This window comes from Salmo salar, chromosome 21, assembly GCF_965601325.2.
Source record: "Salmo salar chromosome 21, fSalSal1, whole genome shotgun sequence".
In the NCBI taxonomy this organism is placed as follows: domain Eukaryota; kingdom Metazoa; phylum Chordata; class Actinopteri; order Salmoniformes; family Salmonidae; genus Salmo; species Salmo salar.
The window spans coordinates 6,643,597-6,666,492 of NC_138311.1; the positions used below are offsets into that span (position 1 = coordinate 6,643,597).

The 22,896-nt window shown below is 43.2% G+C and overlaps 1 long non-coding RNA gene across 1 annotated transcript; it reads left to right on the forward strand.

Moving 5' to 3' along the window:
* The first annotated feature begins 3,847 nt into the window (after positions 1-3,847).
* LOC106581649 (uncharacterized) lies at positions 3,848-6,159 on the forward strand. The gene is made up of 3 exons (XR_001323151.2): positions 3,848-3,937; positions 4,364-4,415; positions 5,238-6,159. It is a non-coding gene; the product is annotated as an uncharacterized LOC106581649 (long non-coding RNA).
* Positions 6,160-22,896: the final 16,737 nt, after the last annotated feature.

Here is a 22,896-nt window from a genome sequence, read left to right on the forward strand (position 1 = left end):
CTCATTCGCATCCAGGAGGGGGATGAGTGGAAGAAGGCATTCAGCACAATGTCTGGTCACTACGAGTACTTGGTTATGCCCTTTGGCTTAGCCAATGCTCCGTCAGTGTTCCAGGCATTCGTCAACGAGGTGTTCAGGGACATGCTCGGACGTCAGGTGATTGTGTACATCGATGACATCTGATCATCTCAAGCAACCTGGAAGATCACATCACTCACGTTTGTGCAGTCCTGGAACACCTCTTGGCTAACCACCTGTTCGTCAAGGCGGAGAAGTGCCAAATCCACCAAAGGGCTGTCTCCTTGGGTTACCAAATCAGCCCACAGGGAGTGAGGATGGAGGACAAGAAGGTAGATGCTGTAAGGTCATGGCCCGCCCTAACCACCATCATAGGGTTACATAGGGTTGTTCATAGGGTTGTTTTTTGGGGTTTGCCAACTTTTACCGCCACTTCATCAGGAACTTCAGTGCCGTCACCACCCCTCTCACTTCCCTTCTCAAGGGTGGGCCTCATAGGTTGGTTTGGTCTCCAGCAGCTGACAAGGCCTTTTGTCTCCTCAAGGGGCGTTTCACCTCCACCCCCTTGCTAAAACACCCAGATCCCACACTACCTTTTGTGGTTGAGGTAGATGCATCGGAGGTGGGTGTGGGGGCAGTTTTGTCACAAAGACAGGGGGACCCACTAAAATTGTATCCTTGTGCTTTCTTCTCCAAGAAACTGACCCCCACAGAGAGGAATTACAACGTTGGCTATCGGGAGCTCTTGGCTGTGAAGTTAGCATTAGAGGAGTGGAGACACTGGCTGGACGGTGCCAAGGAACCATTCGTCATCCTCACTGACCATCAGAACCTTGAGTACATACGGACAGCGAGGAGACTGCATCCGTGCCAAACCAGGTGGGCCCTCTTCACCGGGTTCGATTTCACTCTGACCTATCACCCAGGTTCTAAGAACATCAAGGCCAATGCCCTGTCCTATATCTACAATTCGGGAGAGGCTCCTGTCCAGAGGGCACCCGTAATCCCATCCTCCCGAGTCGTGGGTCCAGTGGTTTGGGCCTTAGATGTGGACATCCGCCAGGCTCTAGAGAGGGAGCCCACACCCCAGAATTTGTTGAGGACTTGTGAGGCATTTGTTTCTCAAACTAGACACTCTAATGTACTTGTCCTCTTGCTCATTGTGCACAGGGGCTTCCCACTCTTTCTATTCTGGTTAGGGCCAGTTTGCGCTGTTCTGTGAAGGGAGTAGTACACAGCGTTGTACGAGATCTTCAGTTTCTTGGCAATTTCTCACACAGGAATAGCCATCATTTCTCAGAACAAGAGACTAATCGAACCCACAAATGCTGATGCTCCAGATACTAAACTAGTCCAAAGAAGGTTTTATTGCTTCTTTAATCAGGACAACAGTTTTCAGCTGTGCTAACATAATTGCAAAAGGGTTTTCTAATGATCAATTAGTCTTTTAAAATTATAAACTTGGATTAGCTAACACATCGTGCCATTGGAACACTGGAGTGATGGTTGCTGATAATGGGCCTCTGTTCGCCTATGTAGATATTCCATAAAAAATCTGCCGTTTCCAGCTACAATAGTCACTTACAACATTAACAATGTCTACACTGTGTTTCTGACCAATTTGATGTTCTTTTAACCTGTCTGGGCTAGGGGGCAGTATTTTCACAGCTGGCTGAAAAACGTACTCAATTTAAACAGGTTACTACTCTGGCCCAGGAACTAGAATATGCATATTATTAGTAGATTTGGATAGAAAACACTCTAAAGTTTCTAAAACTGTTTGATTGGTGTCTGTGTAACAGAACTCATATGGCAGGCAAAAACCTGAGACAAATCCATGCAGGAAGTGAAAAGTCTGAGAATTGTAGTTCTTTTTTTGATTCTCTATCGAAGCTCGTGTCTGGGGTGACGTTGCACTTCCTAAGGCTTCCATTGGCAGTCTAAAGCCATCAGAAAGTGGTTTGAGCATTTTCCTGTCACTGGGCAGAGTATAGGAGCTCAGTTACTGAGTGGTCTGCCTGGCAACAAAGGGATTGGATATGCTCGGTCCCGCGAGCGCACCCCTCTTTTTCTTCTTGAATGAATATGCTATTGTCCGGTTGGAATATTATCGCAATTTTACGTAAAAAATACCATACAGATTGATTTTAAACAGCGTTTGACATGCTTCTAAGTACGGTAATGGAACATTTTGACTTTTGGTCTCTCGTTCTGCGCTTGCGCGTTATGCCTTTGGATAAGTGATCTGTACGCACAAACAAAACGGAGGTATTTGGACATAAATATGGATTATTTGGAACAAAAACATTTATTGTGGAAGTAGCAGTCCTGTGAGTGCATTCTGACGAAGATCAGCAAAGGTACTACAATATTTCTAATACTAATTCTGATCTTAGGTTGCCCCGAATTTGGCGAGTGTCTGAATAGCTCGCCATGATGGCTGAGCTATGTACTCAGAGTATTGAAAAATGTGCTTTCTCCGTAAAGTTATTTTAAAATCTGACACAGCGGTTGCATAAAGGAGTAGTCTATCTGTAATTGTTAAAATAATGATGTATTTTGTCAACATTTATGATGATTTTTGTAAATTGATGTGCACATTCACCGGACGATTTGGTGGGAATACATTTTCTGAATATCACGAGCCAATGTAAAATGCTGTTTTTGGATATAAATACGAACATAAATATGAACTTTATCGAACAAAACATACACAATACATGTAACATAATGTCCTAGGAGTGTCATCTGATGAAGATCGTCAAAGGTTAGTGCTTCATTTCGCTGTGTTTTGGGTTTTATTGACATGTCCTTGCTTGGAAAATGGCTGTGTGATTATTTTTGTCTATGTACTCTCCTAACATAATCTAATGTTTTGCTTTCGCTGTAAAGCCTTTTTGAAATCAGACAATGTGGTTAGATTAACAAGAAGTGTATCTTTAAAATGGTGTAAAATATTTGTATGTTTGAAAGTTGAATTATGACATTTTGTTGTTTTTTAATTTTCCGCCCTGATATTTCACTGGCTGTGTCCCGCAGGTAGCGTCCCACCTAGCCCATAGAAGTTAATGGACAAAAAATGTGCTTTTCTTTCAAAAACAAGGACATTTCTAAGTGACTCCAACTTTTGAACGGTAGTGTATGTGCAGTGGAATTTATTCCACCACTGTGACTGTCTTTTAGTTGTCTCGGCCTTATTGTATATCACGGTGGCGTATGAATGAATGGGTTATAGAGAAAACAAGGCAATTATCACAACATTTGTAACATGGCTTTTTTCCTAGCTTGGCTTCCTCAGTGATTTTACCCATGCACTGCCACTGCAAGAGTCCAACATGTCTGACCTCGCTGATCCGGTGGCACTTTTTACACTTGACCTTTCACAGGGCTCAACTAACAAAGGTAATTCTTATCAGGTGTGGGTAGTCTTTTGGAAAACCAAGCACGCACGGATACACACACAAACAAATACGCACACAAACAAACTACTTTAACTATAAAAATATGGGTAAATAACACTGATCAAAGATTAGTTGCAAGATTTTCATTTATGAGAAAAGTGGTTGTTATTTGTGTTTGCTAATAGAAGTTATAAAAGTCTGAACCACTCTTCAGCCAGCAGTCTTCAATAGTTAATTGTAGCCCTTGTCATGATACTGATGATTATCATGTCCTGTTGTGCAGGTAGGATTCTGTTATGCACATTCTGGTATGTTTTAATGCATGGAGTGCTCCTACACGGGTAGCGCTAAGTTCAGACAGCTGGCCTGTGATCTGCCGGTCTGATCACATGACCTGCCCCGAAATGATGAAGACAGTTGAACGACAGCTGAAACTGAGGACGCTTGGACGAGCTGTAGAATAGCAGCACTGAGGAAAATTGTTGTCTCAGCTTGCTTGCCATTGTGAATTTTCTATGGTAAGTAGCTAGCTAACAAATGTTTGAGAAAAGTATTAGCTAGCTACACTATACCATACATTTGACATACTGTTATTTTGTAGCTAGCTGCTGTAAATCCGATTACTAGCCAATTTAGCTAGTAGTAACAGTAGTACTAGCTAAGTTAGCAAACTTTACCACTGGAATATTGGAAGCTACCCCTTGCCACCGAAACTAGTTGGCAAGTTATCAGTCTAAATATTTGTTTTACACAGATAGCAGGCTTTACCTGATGTTGATTGTCTAGCTACCTCAAAATGATCTAGCTAGCTCAGAGCCACATAGCTATTTATTATAGTTAGCATCTCAAAGCAATGAAAGTCCAAGTGACAGCAGAAATTGGCAATAGTATCATAAGAAATTGGCTATCAGTCACTTATTTTGTCCACACTCCTGCATCCACAGGAAGAGACAAACGATATGCCAGCACTTGGAACAAGCATATAAGATCAATCTGGTAAGCACAAAACGATAGATAAAAGATTGCTGCTCAACTAAATTGTGGTCATGCATGTCAAATGATGCGCCTGATGTATTATGGCTATATCTTCTACTGTAGGAAGCACAGCAGACTGTAAAGGGGAGAATTGTATCTTTCAAGCAATACCAAATGTATGTTTGTAGGACAGATATTCAAGGAGTACCTGTTGATTGCAACATGAGAATCTTGACATTGAGAGAACACTCACTGTCGGGGCATTAGAAATACAAACCTATAAACTATGTGCCAATTAAAGCTGGTCTGAATCATTTGATATACTTGTAGTTAATAGTAAAGCCTGTAGCAAGGTAGCTAGCATTATCACTAGAACTACACTGTTGGCTAGAACTAGACCTAATGAATGGCATAATTTATTTTCTGAAATCATCCTGCATTTATACATCTTGATGTGCATCTAATGCCACCTTGTGCTGTCAAGTGGAATTACAACAAAAGAGAACTGGGTTTTACCTCTTTCTTACAGTCTGTTTGTACATAGCCTTAACAGTAGGCCTACTGTGGGTCAATCTATACTGTATAGCAGTGTCGTGGAAGGGATTCAAAATATGTATTTCTATGATTCATGAGGCTCCTGAATTTACACCTCAATGCAATGTGTTACTAGTGCAGTCCTCTTGGCTTTACAATCATACCTGCTTTTCAAGAATGATAGATGAATTAAACTATTTCTGTATTATTGTGATTCACAGTAGCTATATTAAGTATTGTGATTTACTGATATTTATGCATTGAATTAATCATCACTTTTCTCTGTCTTTGTCTTGTATTTGCACGTAGCAAGTTGAATTTAACCAGCAGTGGAATCTTGGAGGAAAAGGAGAGCTTGCAGTTGTCAGAGCGAGCCAGCATCTTCTGTAACACATCAAACTACCACATGATTTCACGCATGGTTTTATGATTAGAAGCTGCTCTACACAAGTTTTATTGACCTTTCTATGGATTAAAGTAGTCAGCAATAAGGCCTGAGAGGTCATGGTATAAAGATGATCTGTACATCAACAGCCAGGCTGCGAGTGAGGTAAGTGTGTACAGTGTGTTGGAACTGTACAAAAGGAAAACTTCAACTTTTAGTACACGGACCTCGTCATTTTTCAGTTTCAACCCTAACCACATAAGCAAGACAACTCTTCAAAAGAAATATCCAGTTCTCCAAAAGCGACAATCCCAAGATCGACTATGATGGTGTTCCATACATGCTTGGGGGTCAGAACATTATGGAAAATCAATGAGCACATACCTTGCTCAGTAGACGGGCGGGGGGGGGGCAAAGCTGCAAGATTCAAAGAACAAGGGCTGTGAATAAACCATATCAGTCTAACAGATACTGTATGTACAGTGCCTTCAGAAAGTATTCACACCCCTTGACCTTTTCCACATTTGTTTTTATGTTACGAAGTGGGATTAAAATGGATGTCATTGTCATTTTTTGTCATCGATATACACAATACTCTGTGAAAGTGTTTTTATACTTTTTTTAATGGAAAATAAACACTAATATACTTACCTAATCAATGTATTATACAACGGGTGGGTCTAATCCTGATTGGTTAAAACTGCGTTCCAGCCGGTGTCTATTCCACAAGTTGCCACCGGCTAAATCTATGATGTTAAAATGCCTATTTGCTCTGTTCCATCTGTCTGCGCAATCCACTGTCTCATCAGCCCCGCCAGGCAACTTATAAACTTGATCTCCTCTATAAAAAGCATCCATACTTTACACTATGTCTCACTTCTTTCAGACTAACATTTCGCTTTCAACAGCGGAGATCTGTATAAAACTTTCTGACATTTGCAACATTATTTCGATATTCAAATTGGATCTCCTGCTGTCCCATAGTAATGAACGAGTTGGGATGAGACAGACAGGCAGGCAGCGTTTCTCAGTCAGTCGAAATCATGAATCAGCTGGCATAATTTTTATTGATATATGTGACTCACCACCTGGATTCGGTCTTTGAAGCAAAATTTGAATTTCAGTTTTTTTTACATTTGATAAAAGTAGAGACTCAGAGCTACAATATGGTATTGTAATTCTGCTTTGAAAGTTGAACTTTTAAACTCACTTTTGAGAAAACCGTCTTTCAAAGTTTCAATGTATTGGAGAGCCCTTCTTTGTCTACACCCATTCAGCATTGTTCACACCCTCTTAAGCCTTAGCCCCACCCATCTCTTTAAGAGTTGAGCCGAGCGTTCTGTACTAACTTGCCAGCTACTTCCAGACATCTAAGAGAGAGAGAGAACAGCTTACTGAACATTACTCGCCCTAGCAGAGCTGCTTAGGCTGTTATGTTATCCAGAGCAGCGGTGACTGCAATTGTGCTGTCAAATTGTCTGTTAGTAAATTCAGAGCGTTTCGCATTCAGAGCGCACACACTGGACGCTCTGGCCAATAAGTAAGGTTGATCCGAAAGCTCTGACATCACGACAGTCTAACTGGCTAACATTGGCTAGCTACTTCCAGACACATAATGAGAGAACACCCCACTCTGACCATTTTACTCACCCTAGCAGAGCTGGTTAGGCTGTTTTCATGTTATCCAGAGTGTTGGTGACTGTAACTGTGCTGCTGGCAACAATTGAATTATGCTTTGTTGCCGATGTTTACTGACACTGGACATATTCAACGGGTGTTGAGAGTTCAAAAATGAATCAGTCATTCTACGCTCAGGCACACTACGACGAGAGTATTTTGATAAGAAATGTAGCTAGATAGCTAGCTAGGTAAACAATGAATCCCAACGCATTACGTAATGTTAGTTAGCAAGCCAGCCAGCTAATGTTAGCTAGCTAGCTAACAGTACACTTACTTGAAATGAAAATACTTTGTCAAAACTAGAAACGTTTAATATCTGAAAATGTAGCTTGCTAGACTATCTTACCCGTGGTCTGAAATTGAAGTAGATAGAGCGAATTTACCAGCTAGTAGGTCTATCAACAGTTGCAGTGACATTCTATTGAAATGGATACTTGCATAGTGGAGTCATTTGTTAAGACATGTAGCAAGCTCGCTAAACAATGGACCATAATCGCAATTCATGACGTTACTACCCAGCATGAATTTGCAGGTAGCTAACCAACCAGGTTCTATGTCTATAACTAGTCAAGCAAATGTGTCTGAGATACGATGAATAAGATCATACAGATAACGTTAGCTAGCGACCCAGCCAGCTAACGTTAGCTAGTTAACCTGTTAGGGCTAGGGGGCAGCATTGACACGGCTGGATAAAAAACATACCCGATTTAATCTGGTTACCACTCCTACTCAGTAACTAGAATATGCATATACTTATTACATATGGATAGAAAACACCCTAAATTTTCTAAAACTGTTTGAATGGTGTCTGTGAGTATAACAGAACTCAAATGGCAGGTCAAAACCTGAGAGATTCCTTTACAGGAAGTGGCCTGTCTGACCATTTCTGGAACTTCTTTGCCATCTCTATCATTTACTAAGGATCTCTGCTCTAACGTGACACTTCCCACGTCGTCCATAGGCTCTCATAGCCCGGGAAAAAAGAGAATGTCGTCATTCCAGCCCCAGGCTGAAACACATTATCGCCTTTCTCAAGTGGCCCATCAAGAGACACTAGCTTATGCGCGTGACCCCGACCGCCCCCGCCTTTGGGATTTTTTCCTCTGTTTGCCGAAAAGGAGATTCCCTGTCGGAATTTTATCGCTTTTCTACGAGAAAAATGACGTAAAAATTGATTTTAAACAGCGGTTGACATGCTTCGACGTACGGCAATTGAATACTTTGAATTTTATTGTCAGGAATTGCGCCAAGCGCGCGACACTTCTTTACTATTTCGGATAGTGTCTGGAACGCACGAACAAAACGCCGCTATTCGGATATAACGATGGATTATTTTGGACCAAACCAACATTTGTTATTGAAGTAGACGTCCTGGGTGTGCATTCTGACGAAGACAACAAAAGGTAATGACATTTTTATAATAGTAAATATGATTATGGTGAGTGCTAAACTTGCCGGGTGTCTAAATAGCGAGCCCGTGATGCCTGGGTTATGTACTTAGAATATTGCAAAATGTGCTTTCACCAAAAAGCTATTTTAAAATCGGACATATCGAGTGCATAGAGGAGGTCTGTATCTATAATTCTTAAAATAATTGTTATGCTTTTTGTGAACGTTTATCGTGAGTAATTTAGTAAAATGTTAGCGAATTCCCCGTAAGTTTGCGGGGGGTATGCTAGTTCTGAACGTCACATGCTAATGTAAAAAGCTGGTTTTTGATATAAATATGAACTTGATTGAACAAAACATGCATGTATTGTATAACATAATGTCCTAGGGTTGTCATCTGATGAAGATCATCAAAGGTGAGTGCTGCATTTAGCTGTCTTCTGGGTTTTGGTGACATTATATGCTGGCTTGAAAAATGGGTGTCTGATTATTTCTGGCTTGGTACTCTGCTGACATAATCTAATGTTTTGCTTTCGTTGTAAAGCCTTTTTGAAATCGGACAGTGTGGTTAGATTAACGAGAGTCTTATCTTTAAATGGCTGTAAAATAGTCATATGTTTGAGAAATTGAAGTAATAGGATTTTGAAGATTTTGAAAATCGCGCCACAGGATAGCAGTGGCTGTTACGTAGGTGGGACGAATTCGTCCCGCCTAGCCTAGAGAGGTTAACAGTACACTTGAAATGAAACCATTTTCTGTCAAAATTAGAAACGTGTAATATCTGAAAATGTAGCTAGCTAGACTATCTTACCCATATACATCATGGTTTGACGCGTCTCCTGTCTGATGCCATGCATGGTTGCCCTTAGTTTGAAGATGTAATCCAGACAGGTGTTTTCTCCATCTCCTTAGCTATCATACTCGAATTCCACTGATTTCAAAACTCGGTCCTCCAGAAAGTGGAGAGCATACACATAATGTTAGCTAGCGAGACAACCAGCTAACATTAGCTAGCTAACAGTACAGTTTAACTTTAACATTAGGATTATGCCGTTTTACTACGTGAAAAATCCACGTTCGACATGATTACCTAAACATACTAACCAGCTCCAATAGACAGATGCGTTCCCTATGGCAGACCAATCCAAACTCATCTCTTGGCATGTCCAGCCTACTCATTATCTCAGTCAATCATGGCTTTCGGGAAGGTTGCTCACTTTTTCTGTGGCTAAACCAACTAGGCTTGAATTTTAACAATTGTCTTTGTATTTACAGACGGCATACAAGTTTGATATTAAGGCACATTAAAGTTCACATGTTCGAGAAGGCATTTCTGCCAAAAAACGCATTTTGGGAAAAAAAATGTACGTTCAAACGGCTCTACTGTGAAGTCGTGACTTACGACATACACCTAGTTTCCTGAATTGGGTCAAACGAATCGGGTCAAACGAAACACAACTAATTTGCAGTCTTTACAGCTTCAGTTTGAAGTGATTGTATTATTGTATCTGTGTTGTTGGCTAGCTCCTCTGAACAACAGTGTCTTGACGAGTGAGCATATTTTCTATGCCAGGCGAAATCGTGCCTCATTAGCTCATTGTTATGGATCATTATTTGTCACATGTGCCGAATACATTAAATGCTTACTTACAAGCCCTTAACCAACAATGCCTTCCTCTGACACCGCCTAGTATGTAGGTCCTGGATGGCAGGAAGCTTGGCCCCAGTGATGTACTGGGCCGTACGCACTACCCTCTGTAGTGCCTTGCGGTCGGAGGCTGAGCAGTTGCCATACCAGGCAGTGATGCAACCAGTCAGGATGCTCTCGCTGGTCCAGCTGTAGAACTTTTTGAGGATCTGGGGACCCATGCTAAATCTTTTCAGCCTCCTGAGGGGTAAAAGGTGTTGTCGTGCCCTCTTCACGACTGTCTTGGTGTGTTTGGACCATGATAGTTCGTCGGTGATGTGGAAACCAAAGAACATGAAACTCTCAACCCGCTCCACTACAGCCCCATCGATGTTAATGAGGCCTGTTCGGCCCACCTTTTCCTGTAGCCCACGATCAGCTCCTTTTTCTTGATCACATTGAGGGAGAGGTTGTTGTCCTGGCACCACACTACCAGGTCTCTGACCTTCTCCCTATAGGCTGTCTCATCGTTGTTGCAGATCAGGCTTTCCACTGTTGTGTCATCAGCAAACTTAATGATGGTGTTGGAGTCGTGTTTGGCCACGCAGTCGTGGGTGGACAGGGAGGATCAACGTGGCAGATGTATTGTTGCTTACCCTTACCATCTGGAGGCGGCCGGTCAGGAAGTCCAGGATCCAGTTTCAGATGGATGTGTTTAGTCCCAGGGTCCTTAGCTTAGTGATGAACTTTGTGGGCACTATGGTGTTGAACGCTGAGCTGTAGTCAATGAACAGAATTCTCACATAGGTGTTCCATTTTTCCAGATGGGAAAGGGCAGTGTGTAGTCCGATTGCGATTGCATCGTAATCAGACCCCCTGAGTCTATACATGTTAGAATCACCTCTGGCAGAGATTAAAGCTGTGAGTCTTTCTGGGTAAGTGTCTAAGAGCTTTGCACACCTGGATTGTACAATATTTGACCATTATCTTAAAATAATCTTCAAGCTCTATCAAGTTGGTTGTTGATCAGCCATTTTCAAGTCTTACCATAGATTTTCAAGACGATTTTAAGTCAAAACTTGAACTAGGTGTCACACCCAGATCTGTTTTACCTGTCTTTGTGCTTGTCTCCACACCCCTCCAGGTGTCGCCCATCTTCCTCGTTATCCCCACAATTACTTTAGTGCATTTATGCAAACAGGATGCATGTTTTGGAATATTTGTATTCTGTACAGGCTTTCTTCTTTCCACTGTCATTTATGTTAGTATTGTCGAGTAACTACAATGTTGTTGATCCATCCTCAGTTACAGTATCTCCTCTCACAGCTATTAAACTCTGTAACCTCATGTTGTAATACCTGTGTGGTGTCCTTCCTCTCCGGCAACTAATTTAAAAAAGGTGCCTGTATCTTTGTAGTGGGTATAATTAATAACTGCACCATGCTCAAAGAGATATTCTATATCTATCTATATATCTATATACACTGCTCAAAAAAATAAAGGGAACACTTAAACAACACAATGTAACTCCAAGTCAATCACACTTCTGTGAAATCAAACTGTTCACTTAGGAAGCAACACTGATTGACAATAAATTTCACATGCTGTTGTGCAAATGGAATAGACAACAGGTGGAAATTATAGGCAATTAGCAAGACACCCCCAATAAAGGAGTGGTTCTGCAGGTGGTGACCACAGACCACTTCTCAGTTCCTATGCTTCCTGGCTGATGTTTTGGTCACTTTTGAATGCTGGCAGTGCTTTCAATCTAGTGGTAGCATGAGACGGAGTCTACAACCCACACAAGTGGCCCTGGACTAAAGCATCTGCCAACTCCTGGACAGTCTGTGGTGCAACGTGGCGTTGGTGGATGGAGCGAGACATGATGTCGCAGATGTGCACAATTGGATTCAGGTCTGGGGAACGGGCAGGCCAGTCCATAGCATCAATGCCTTCCTCTAGCAGGAACTGCTGACACACTCCAGCCACATGAGGTCTAGCATTGTTTTTTTACATTTTAGTCATTTAGCAGACGCTCTTATCCAGAGCGACTTACAGTAGTGAATGCATACATTTATTTTTTTTTGTGCTGGCCCCCCGTGGGAATCGAACCCACAACCCTGGCGTTGCACACACCATGCTCTACCAACTGAGCTACAGGGGAAGCTACATTGTCTTGCATTAGGAGGAACCCAGGGCCAACCGCACCAGCATATGGTCTCACAAGGGGTCTGAGGATCTCATCTCGGTACCAAATGGCAGTCAGGCTACCTCTGGCGAGCACATGGAGGGCTGTGCGGCCCCCCAAAGAAATGCCACCCCACACCATGACTGACCCACCGCCAAACCGGTCATGCTGGAGGATGTTGCAGGCAGCAGAACGTTCTCCACGGCGTCTCCAGACTCTGTCACGTCTGTCACGTGTGCTCAGTGTGAACCTGCTTTCATCTGTGAAGAGCACAGGGCGCCAGTGGCGAATTTGCCAATCTTGGTGTTCTCTGGCAAATGCCAAATGTCTTGCACGGTGTTGGGCTGTAAGCACAACCCCCACCTGTGGATGTCAGGCCCTCATATCACACTCATGGAGTCTGTTTCTGACCGTTTGAGCAGACACATGCACATTTGTGGCCTGCTGGAGGTCATTTTGCAGGGCTCTGGCAGTGCTTCTCCTGCTCCTCCTTGCACAAAGGCGGAGGTAGCGGTCCTGCTGCTGGGTTGTTGCCCTCCTACGGCCTCCACGTCTCCTGATGTACTGGCCTGTCTCCTGGTAGCGCCTCCATGCTCTGGACACTACGCTGACAGACACAGCAAACCTTCTTGCCACAGCTCGCATTGATGTGCCATCCTGGATGAGCTGCACTACCTGAGCCACTTGTGTGGGTTGTAGACTCCGTCTCATGCTACCACTAGAGTGAAAGCACCGCCAGCATTCAAAAGTGACCAAAACATCAGCCAGGAAGCATAGGAACTGAGAAGTGGTCTGTGGTCCCCACCTGCAGAACCACTCCTTTATTGGGGGTGTCTTGCTAATTGCCTATAATTTCCACCTGTTGTCTATTCCATTTGCACAACAGCATGTGAAATGTATTGTCAATCAGTGTTGCTTCCTAAGTGGACAGTTTGATTTCACAGAAGTGTGATTGACTTGGAGTTACATTGTGTTGTTTAAGTGTTCCCTTTATTTTTTTGAGCAGTGTATATATATATATATATATAAAAAAAATATATATATATATATTTCTATTATTTTTTTAATTATTTTTTTAATCTACCAATAGGTGCCCTTCTTTGCGAACCATTGGAAAACCTCCCTCGTCTTAGTGGTTGAATCTGTGCTTCAAATTCACTGCTTGACTGAGGGACCTTATAGATAATTGTATGTGTGGGGTACAGAGATGGGGCAATAATTCAACAAATCATGTTAAACATTATTATTTCACACAGAGTGAGCCAATGAAACTTGTTATTGTGTTAAGCACGTTTTTACTCCTGAATTTATTTAGGCTCGCCGTAACAAAAGGGTTGAATACGTATTCACTCAAGATATTTAATCTTTCAGTTTTTTTATACATTTTTAACACATCTAAAAGCAAATCCACTTCAATATTATGGTGTATTGTGTGTAGATCAGTGACACAAAATCTCTATTTAATACATTTTAAATTAAGGCTGTAACATTACAAAATGTGGAAAATATTCAGGCTGTAGCATTACAAAATGTGGAAAATGTCAAGGTGAATACTTTCTGAAGGCACTCTAGGTTCCCCGATTATGCAGTGACAACAACAAAATGCATTGACTTGGCTAAAGTCAGGCTGAAGTCTGCTAAATGACAGCACAGGGAAAAGAAGTGGGAGTGGAACAGGTTTAACATCACCCTGCCTGTGGCCAGAGAACATACCATGCACGCAGTTGGATGCCTTTCAGGGATGGCTCAGACCGTGCACCCACAAATAATACAATGGATTGACAAACTGGTGAGAGCAGGAATGTTAGATGCTCTAGAAATTCAAGCCACACAGGCACTACATCAAGACCAGGATGTCCAACGCTGTTCCCAACCCGATGGACGGGGCATACTATCCCCCGTGTTTCTGACATCAGAAATCACATATACCGGTCAGGCAGGCAGAGGATATCCAAACTTAACCAAGAAAATCTGTGTCTAAAGCTCAGTCCCTATAGAGCACAAAAGAACACCGAACCCCCACAGACAGACCGGAGCAGGCAGACAGACCGGAGCAGACAGACCGGAGCAGACAGACAGACCGGAGCAGACAGACAGACAGACAGACAGGAGCAGACAAACAGACAGGAGCAGACAAACAGACAGGAGCAGAAAGACAGACCGGAGCAGACAGACAGACCAGACCAACCTCCCTTTTTTGAGGACAGAATCAGACAACGAGCAATATGATGACACACTCCTCTTTGTCCACAAGGAAAGGTTACAGTGAGAAGAGAGGGAGAGATACATCAACACCATCTGTCTTATTAATACCACATATAAGACCACAAAATATGACCTTGCTCCCATGTTGATATATTTCCAAACCAACTGTGGGTACATTTCTGTTGCATCTGTTATCATCCAGTTGTAGAAAGCACAGTACATTGAGGAAGCCTTACACATCCTGAAGAGCATGAACCCCACATAGGAACCTTCATTCTGGATGTGCGACTACAGTGATGCGGAGTGCAACACTCTTTTCATGCTGCACAGAGTGCTTTTCATGCTGCACAGATTTATCTATGTAATTTCCATCCGGAGCAGGCTTGGACTTGCTGGATAAGGAACAGCAAGCACAGACTGACATCTCAGTGTGAGACACAGATAAAGAAGCTGCGCGGAATTGCCGGTGCACCACCAGGAAAATAGAGCGAAAAAGGAAACTACAGGCTTTGTGTTGAAGAGGTGAAGGCATCTGCTTTGTGGGAGAAAGCAAAAGTTAGATCATGGCTGGAAACAAAGTGGTTATCCATTCCTGGGGGAGGGCCAGTGCCTATCGAGATAACACTTACCATGCAGCAGTGGACACCAATAATGGGGTGGAATCTCAGAACAAGGTACTGAAACACATTTACCTGAGGAGAGTGAAAGGAGACAAGACCCTCAGTAGCATTGTGTGCATCATTTTGAAAAGGTATCTCCCTGCACAACATCATGAGTATGTGTTCAAGCAGTACAGATGCTACAGTGCAGATGTTCCAGCCTTTCTTCACAACAGGCCTACTTCAACCATCAAGCGGTGCCTCACAAACATGGAGAGTGCCGAACACATTGAAGAAAGTGATGTCCATCCAACTGACAGTGAGATAGGTATCTTTCAAGTAAAAGGAATAGGAGATAACACAAACATGGTGAGTGCCGAAGCCATTGAAGAGAGTGATGTCCATCCAACTGACAGTGAGATAGGTATCTTTCAAGTAAAAGGAATAGGAGATAACACAAACATGGTGAGTGCCGAAGCCATTGAAGAGAGTGATGTCCATCCAACTGACAGTGAGATAGGTATCTTTCAAGTAAAAGGAATAGGAGATAACACAAACATGGAGAGTGCCGAGGCCATTGAAGAGAGTGATGTTCATCCAACTGACAGTGATATAGGTATCTTTCAAGTAAAAGGAATAGGAGATAACACAAACATGGAGAGTGCCGAAGCCATTGGAGAGAGTGATGTCCATCCAACTGACAGTGATATAGGTATCTTCCAAGTAAAAGGAATAGGAGATAACACATACCATCTTACCTTTGGAGACAAGACAACATGCCCCTCATGCAGTTGTTACTCCTTCTCAAGAACTACGATTCCTTGCTAACATTTCTTTGCAGTATTCCTGCACCATCCCAAGTGGGGATGGGACCGATTTCCACTGTGCTACCTCAATGGCCCTTATATGTCTTTGGACAACCAAGCCATCAACAGCATCATCAACAGAGAGGTTGTAGCGGTATTTATTAGAGAGGGGTAAAGATAAAGATTGTGTTGGGGTGCCAGGCAGGTATTAACCCTGCCGAAAGGAAAAGAGTAGAATAGAGAGAGTACCACTACCTGACCCACACACATCAGCAGAAGAGACTGCCTAGAGTGAAGCCTGTTTACCAGATAGCCAGTGGAGAGAAAAGAGAATACACACCCTATAAAACCCACATCACAGCACAGGGGTAACCCCACCAAGAATACCTCATACAATAATAATTATAATAATACTAATAATGGCAGAGCAATTGAACAGCCACTTCATAGATGATGAGACTGCCATTGACATTGACATCCTGTTGACGGCAACAACAACTATCAGGACACCATACCAAGACCACAGTTTAGAGTACTTGTTTTGCAACTATAAAGAATAAACAGTTAACAAACCTGTGCATGCATTTTCATTAGCTGAACCTCGGGGCTGATTGTAAACAGTTTGGTATAAAACATTTCTTAATAATGAATCCAATGTTGGGCTAACAGTATTATCGTTAATCATCTTTTGGGGTGAGATTTGGCTAGAGGCAGAGTGAATTTATGCAATTCTATAAAATGCTTGATTACTTGTTTCTTTCAGAGACCTTCCAGTGAGTCATCATTGACCATGAGCAGAAAACAGCTGCATGAAGAGTTAGAGGTGTAGAAGAGTATGTCCTTCCTCTGCGTACATGCCCCTGAGCTACAACGCCTGACAGAAAAACATCAAAGCTTTACAGGAGTCTGGTCAAGTATTGGAACTGTCTGCTGAAGGCTTGGCATTGCTGCCACAACCCCCTTTCTCCCAGAAAACAAGACAGGAACAGGGGAAAACCAAGTCAACACCTCTACTTCTAGCAAAGAAAATACTTATGTACACATGGACTCACACAGCCAGGCACACACACACACACACACACACACACACACACACACACAATAATTACATTCTGTAAGGTTTTTATGCAAAAATGTTCAAAGTAATATTGTCCTGATGCTTTTTAATTGAGTCTCCTTGTCATCCGGTTTGGTAACTGAAAATCTTGGTTCAAATATTGATGAGTTATTTTGCACTAAACCAGTTTAGTTCGATGCACCTGGTGTTTAGCTGGCTTTTCAAACAGCTTGCTAACCGGATCAGTTGTTAAATGTGGTTTCCATGCTAGTTATTTATGATTATGCATTAATGATATGTCTAACATATTTATCAAATCAAATTATATTTGTCACATGCTTCATAATCAACAGGTGTAGACTAACAGTTATTGAAATGCATAGTTAATATAACATCCAATTGTTTCCAGAAGATGGCTTTCTTCATAGGCTAGTTATTTATGGTTATGTATTGATGTTATGTCTAATGTATTTATTATTTTTTAAATTGTCAGCACGGTGATGTTATGTTTTTACCAGTGCATTGGACTCCACTTATACTGATCAGATGTGTGCAGGACGGTTTGATCACTTTAAGCAGTTAATGCTCTCCATGTTCATGATTTTAGATTGTAAAAATGTATGTTTAATTCCATAGATAAAAAAATTAAACAGCCGAATGAAAACATTAAACGGATTGTTTGATCCACGGACAGTTAGCTATGCAGAGGAAGTGGCTCACGAACAGGTAAATGAAAGCGCTAGTATATATTTTTTACTAATATTACAGTGAATACTACAGTAAAGTCAACAACAAAATAATACAGCATTAGTATTTATTCCATAGTATTGTTTTCATGTGGGACAGATAAGACTGTGCCTTATATTGTACATTTCATATGTGAGGCATATTGATATACTGTATAAAAGGGTCCTTCCATAAATTAGGGTGCCGGTAGGGATGTCCTATAATGGAGAACTTGTTAATTTTTTTTATGATTTATTTAACCTGGCAAGTCAGGTAAGAACTTATTTACAATGACAGCATACTGGGGAACAGTGGGTTAACTGCCTTGTTCAGGGGTAGAGCAACAGATTGTCAGCTCGTGGATTTGATCCAGCAACCTTTTGGTTACTGGACCAACGCTCTAACCACTAGGCTACCTGCCACCCCAATGCTATTAATGGATAGTTTGAGATGACAACTAAGCCCATTTTCTACTTACCCAGAGTCAGATGAATTCATGGATACCATTTGTATGTCTCCGTGTGCAGTTTGAAGGAAGTTGAAGGTAGTTTCTGGAGTGATTTCTAACTAGCATTAAAGCAATGACTGGAAGTCTATGGGAGAAGATAATCTTGAACTATCCCTTTAAAGTAATTGATTTAACAGTTAAATTACACAATATACTTGCATTTATTGTAATTAACATGGTTCCTTAACAATATCTCAAAAATTCCCCATCTTTGTTGGATGTGCATTTGGTCTCCAGCTGTGTTGATTCATCAGAACATTTCCAGCATCATCACCTGATACAAGAAAGGATTTTCTAAATGTCAGTCAACTGACAAACAGTTTGTAGTGACAAACAATTTGTAGCACACGATGTAATTTGTAGCACGCGATGCAAAACAGCCAAAGTATGGGAAATGACGGTGTTTGATAGAAATGTCGGTAGTCTAATACAGTATTTCAGTCTCATCTATTCCACTGACCAAGGCACAGTGGTGTAAAGTACTTAAGTAAAAATACTTTAAAGTACTACTTAAGTAGTTTTTTGGGGTATCTGTACTTTACTTTACTATTTATATTTTTGACAACTTTTACATTTACTTCACTACATTCCTAAAGAAAATAATGTACTTTTACTCCATACATTTTACCTGACACCCCAAAAAAACGCCCAAAATGTTGAATGCTTAGCAGGACAGGAAAATGGTCAAATTCACACAATTATCAACATTTACATTTACATTTAAGTCATTTAGCAGACGCTCTTATCCAGAGCGACTTACAAATTGGTGCATTCACCTTATAATATCCAGTGGAACAACCACTTTACAATAGTGCATCTAAATCTTTAAGGGGGGGTTAGAAGGATTACTTTATCCTATCCCAGGTATTCGGAAGGTGGTGATTGACTCCGCTGTCCTGGCGTCGTGAGGGAGCTTGTTCCACCATTGGGGTGCCAGAGCAGCGAACAGTTTTGACTGGGCTGAGCGGGAACTGTGCTTCCTCAGAGGTAGGGAGGCGAGCAGGCCAGAGGTGGATGAACGCAGTGCCCTTGTTTGGGTGTAGGGCCTGATCAGAGCCTGAAGGTACGGAGGTGCCGTTCCCCTCACAGCTCCATAGGCAAGCACCATGGTCTTGTAGCGGATGCGAGCTTCGACTGGAAGCCAGTGGAGAGAGCGGAGGAGCGGGGTGACGTGAGAGAACTTGGGAAGGTTGAACACCAGACGGGCTGCGGCGTTCTGGATGAGTTGTAGGGGTTTAATGGCACAGGCAGGGAGCCCAGCCAACAACGAGTTGCAGTAATCCAGACGGGAGATGACAAGTGCCTGGATTAGGACCTGCGCCGCTTCCTGTGTGAGGCAGGGTCGTACTCTGCGAATGTTGTAGAGCATGAACCTACAGGATCGGGTCACCGCCTTGATGTTAGTGGAGAACGACAGGGTGTTGTCCAGGGTCACGCCGAGGCTCTTAGCACTCTGGGAGGAGGACACAAGGGAGTTGTCAACCGTGATGGCGAGATCATGGAACGGGCAGTCCTTCCCCGGGAGGAAGAGCAGCTCCGTCTTGCCGAGGTTCAGCTTGAGGTGGTGATCCGTCATCCACACTGATATGTCTGCCAGACATGCAGAGATGCGATTCGCTACCTGGTTGTCAGAAGGGGGAAAGGAGAAGATCAATTGTGTGTCATCTGCATAGCAATGATATGAGAGACCATGTGAGGATATGACAGAGCCAAGTGACTTGGTGTATAGCGAGAATAGGAGAGGGCCTAGAACAGAGCCCTGGGGGACACCAGTGGTGAGAGCGCATGGTGCGGAGACAGATTCTCGCCACGCCACCTGGTAGGAGCGACCTGTCAGGTAGGACGCAATCCAAGCGTGGGCCGCGCCGGAGATGCCCAGCTCGGAGAGGGTGGAGAGGAGGATCTGATGGTTCACAGTATCAAAGGCAGCAGATAGGTCTAGAAGGATGAGAGCAGAGGAGAGAGAGTTAGCTTTAGCAGTGCGGAGAGCCTCCGTGACACAGAGAAGAGCAGTCTCAGTTGAATGCCCAGTCTTGAAACCTGACTGATTATGATCAAGAAGGTCATTCTGAGAGAGATAGCAAGAGAGCTGGCCAAGGACGGCACGTTCAAGAGTTTTGGAGAGAAAGGAAAGAAGGGATACTGGTCTGTAGTTGTTGACATCGGAGGGATCGAGTGTAGGTTTCTTCAGAAGGGGTGCAACTCTTGCTCTCTTGAAGACGGAAGGGACGTAGCCAGCGGTCAAGGATGAGTTGATGAGCGAGGTGAGGTAGGGGAGAAGGTCTCCGGAAATGGTCTGGAGAAGAGAGGAGGGGATAGGGTCAAGTGGGCAGGTTGTTGGGCGGCCGGCCGTCACAAGACGCGAGATTTCATCTGGAGAGAGAGGGGAGAAAGAGGTCAAAGCACAGGGTAGGGCAGTGTGAGCAGGACCAGCGGTGTCGTTTGACTTAGCAAACGAGGATCGGATGTCGTCAACCTTCTTTTCAAAATGGTTGACGAAGTCATCCGCAGAGAGGGAGGAGGGGGGGGGGGGAGGGGGAGGAGGATTCAGGAGGGAGGAGAAGGTAGCAAAGAGCTTCCTAGGGTTAGAGGCAGATGCTTGGAGTTTAGAGTGGTAGAAAGTGGCTTTAGCAGCAGAGACAGAAGAGGAAAATGTAGAGAGGAGGGAGTGAAAGGATGCCAGGTCCGCAGGGAGGCGAGTTTTCCTCCATTTCCGCTCGGCTGCCCGGAGCCCTGTTCTGTGAGCTCGCAGTGAGTCGTCGAGCCACGGAGCAGGAGGGGAGGACCGAGCCGGCCTGGAGTATAGGGGACAGAGGAAATCAAAGGATGCAGAGAGGGAGGAGAGGAGGGTTGAGGAGGCAGAATCAGGAGATCGGTTGGAGAAGGTTTGAGCAGAGGGAAGAGATGATAGGATGGAAGAGGAGAGAGTAGCGGGAGAGAGAGAGCGAAGGTTGGGACGGCGCAATACCATCCGAGTAGGGGCAGAGTGAGAAGTGTTGGATGAGAGCGAGAGGGAAAAGGATACAAGGTAGTGGTCGGAGACTTGGAGGGGAGTTGCAATGAGATTAGTGGAAGAACAGCATCTAGTAAAGATGAGGTCAAGCGTATTGCCTGCCTTGTGAGTAGGGGGGGAAGGTGAGAGGGTAAGGTCAAAAGAGGAGAGGAGTGGAAAGAAGGAGGCAGAGAGGAATGAGTCAAAGGTAGACGAGGGGAGGTTAAAGTCACCCAGAACAGTGAGAGGTGAGCCATCCTCAGGAAACAAACTTATCAAGGCGTCAAGCTCATTGATGAACTCTCCAAGGGAACCTGGAGGGCGATAAATGATAAGGATGTTAAGCTTGAAAGGGCTGGTAACTGTGACAGCATGGAATTCAAATGAGGAGATAGACAGATGGGTCAGGGGAGAAAGAGAGAATGTCCACTTGGGAGAGATGAGGATTCCAGTGCCACCACCCCGCTGGCTCGATGCTCTAGGGGTATGCGAGAACACGTAGGCAGACGAGGAGAGAGCAGTAGGAGTAGCAGTGTTATCTGTGGTAATCCATGTTTCCGTCAGCGCCAGGAAGTCTAGGGACTGGAGGGTAGCATAGGCTGAGATTAACTCAGCCTTGTTGGCCGCAGACCGGCAGTTCCAGAGGCTGCCGGAGACCTGGAACTCCACGTGGGTCGTGCGCGCTGGGACCACCAGGTTAGAGTGGCAGCGGCCACGCGGTGTGGAGCGTTTGTGTGGCCTGTGCAGAGGGGAGAGAACAGGGATAGACAATACATGGTCATCCCTTTTGCCTCTGATCTGACAAACTCACTAAACACAAATGCATCTTTTGTAAATGATGTCCGAGCGTTGGAGTGTGCCCCTGGCTATCCATAAATGTTAAAAACAAGAAAATGGTGCCACTTTCTTTGCTTAATAGAAGGAATTTGAAATGATTTATACTTTTACTTTTGATACTTAAGTATATTTTACCAATTACATTTACTTTTGATACCTAAGTATATTAAGAACCAAATACTTTTAGACTTTTACTCAAGCAGTATTTTACTGGGTGACTTTTACTTTAACTTGAGTAACTTTCCATTAAGGTATATACTTTTACTCAAGGATGACAGTTGGGTACTTTTTCCACAACTGCCAAGGCAGTTAGGATATGTATAGCTAGGCTAGGTCCTTTGCAATTTGATGGTGACATTTGATGTTGTCTGTTTCATTTACAGCAGAGTTTGTTAGATTTAACAGAGAAAGCAAGTTAATGAGCGAATGTGTTCATTTTATTGCTGCATCTATGCATGAACAAACTACATCTGTAAAATTAAACCATTGCTGTTCAGAGTGGCGTGAGTCTGTGTTGTTTAGAGAGAGAATGTGAACTTTAGCTACGAAGGCTTTGGGAAACCCACTCCAGATTAGATATACCAAAATTACGCAACACAGTTGATACTGAACAAGAAATGTGTGTTAAGATAGATAGTTTATTGTATTACACAATTCTTTTCCTCTTTAACGCGATGGACCTAACGAATGCTCCTCCCACTTTTCAGAGGTTAATGGAGCTTCTACTCTGTGGCCTACATTGGAAAGTGTGTCTCATCTACCTTGATGATGTGTTGGTTTTCAACAGGACCTTACGAATGCTCCTCCCACTTTTCAGAGGTTAATGGAGCTTCTACTCTGTGGCCTACATTGAGGACCTTACGAATGCTCCTCCCACTTTTCAGAGGTTAATGGAGCTTCTACTCTGTGGCCTACATTGGAAAGTGTGTCTCATCTACCTTGATGATGTGTTGGTTTTCAACAGGACCT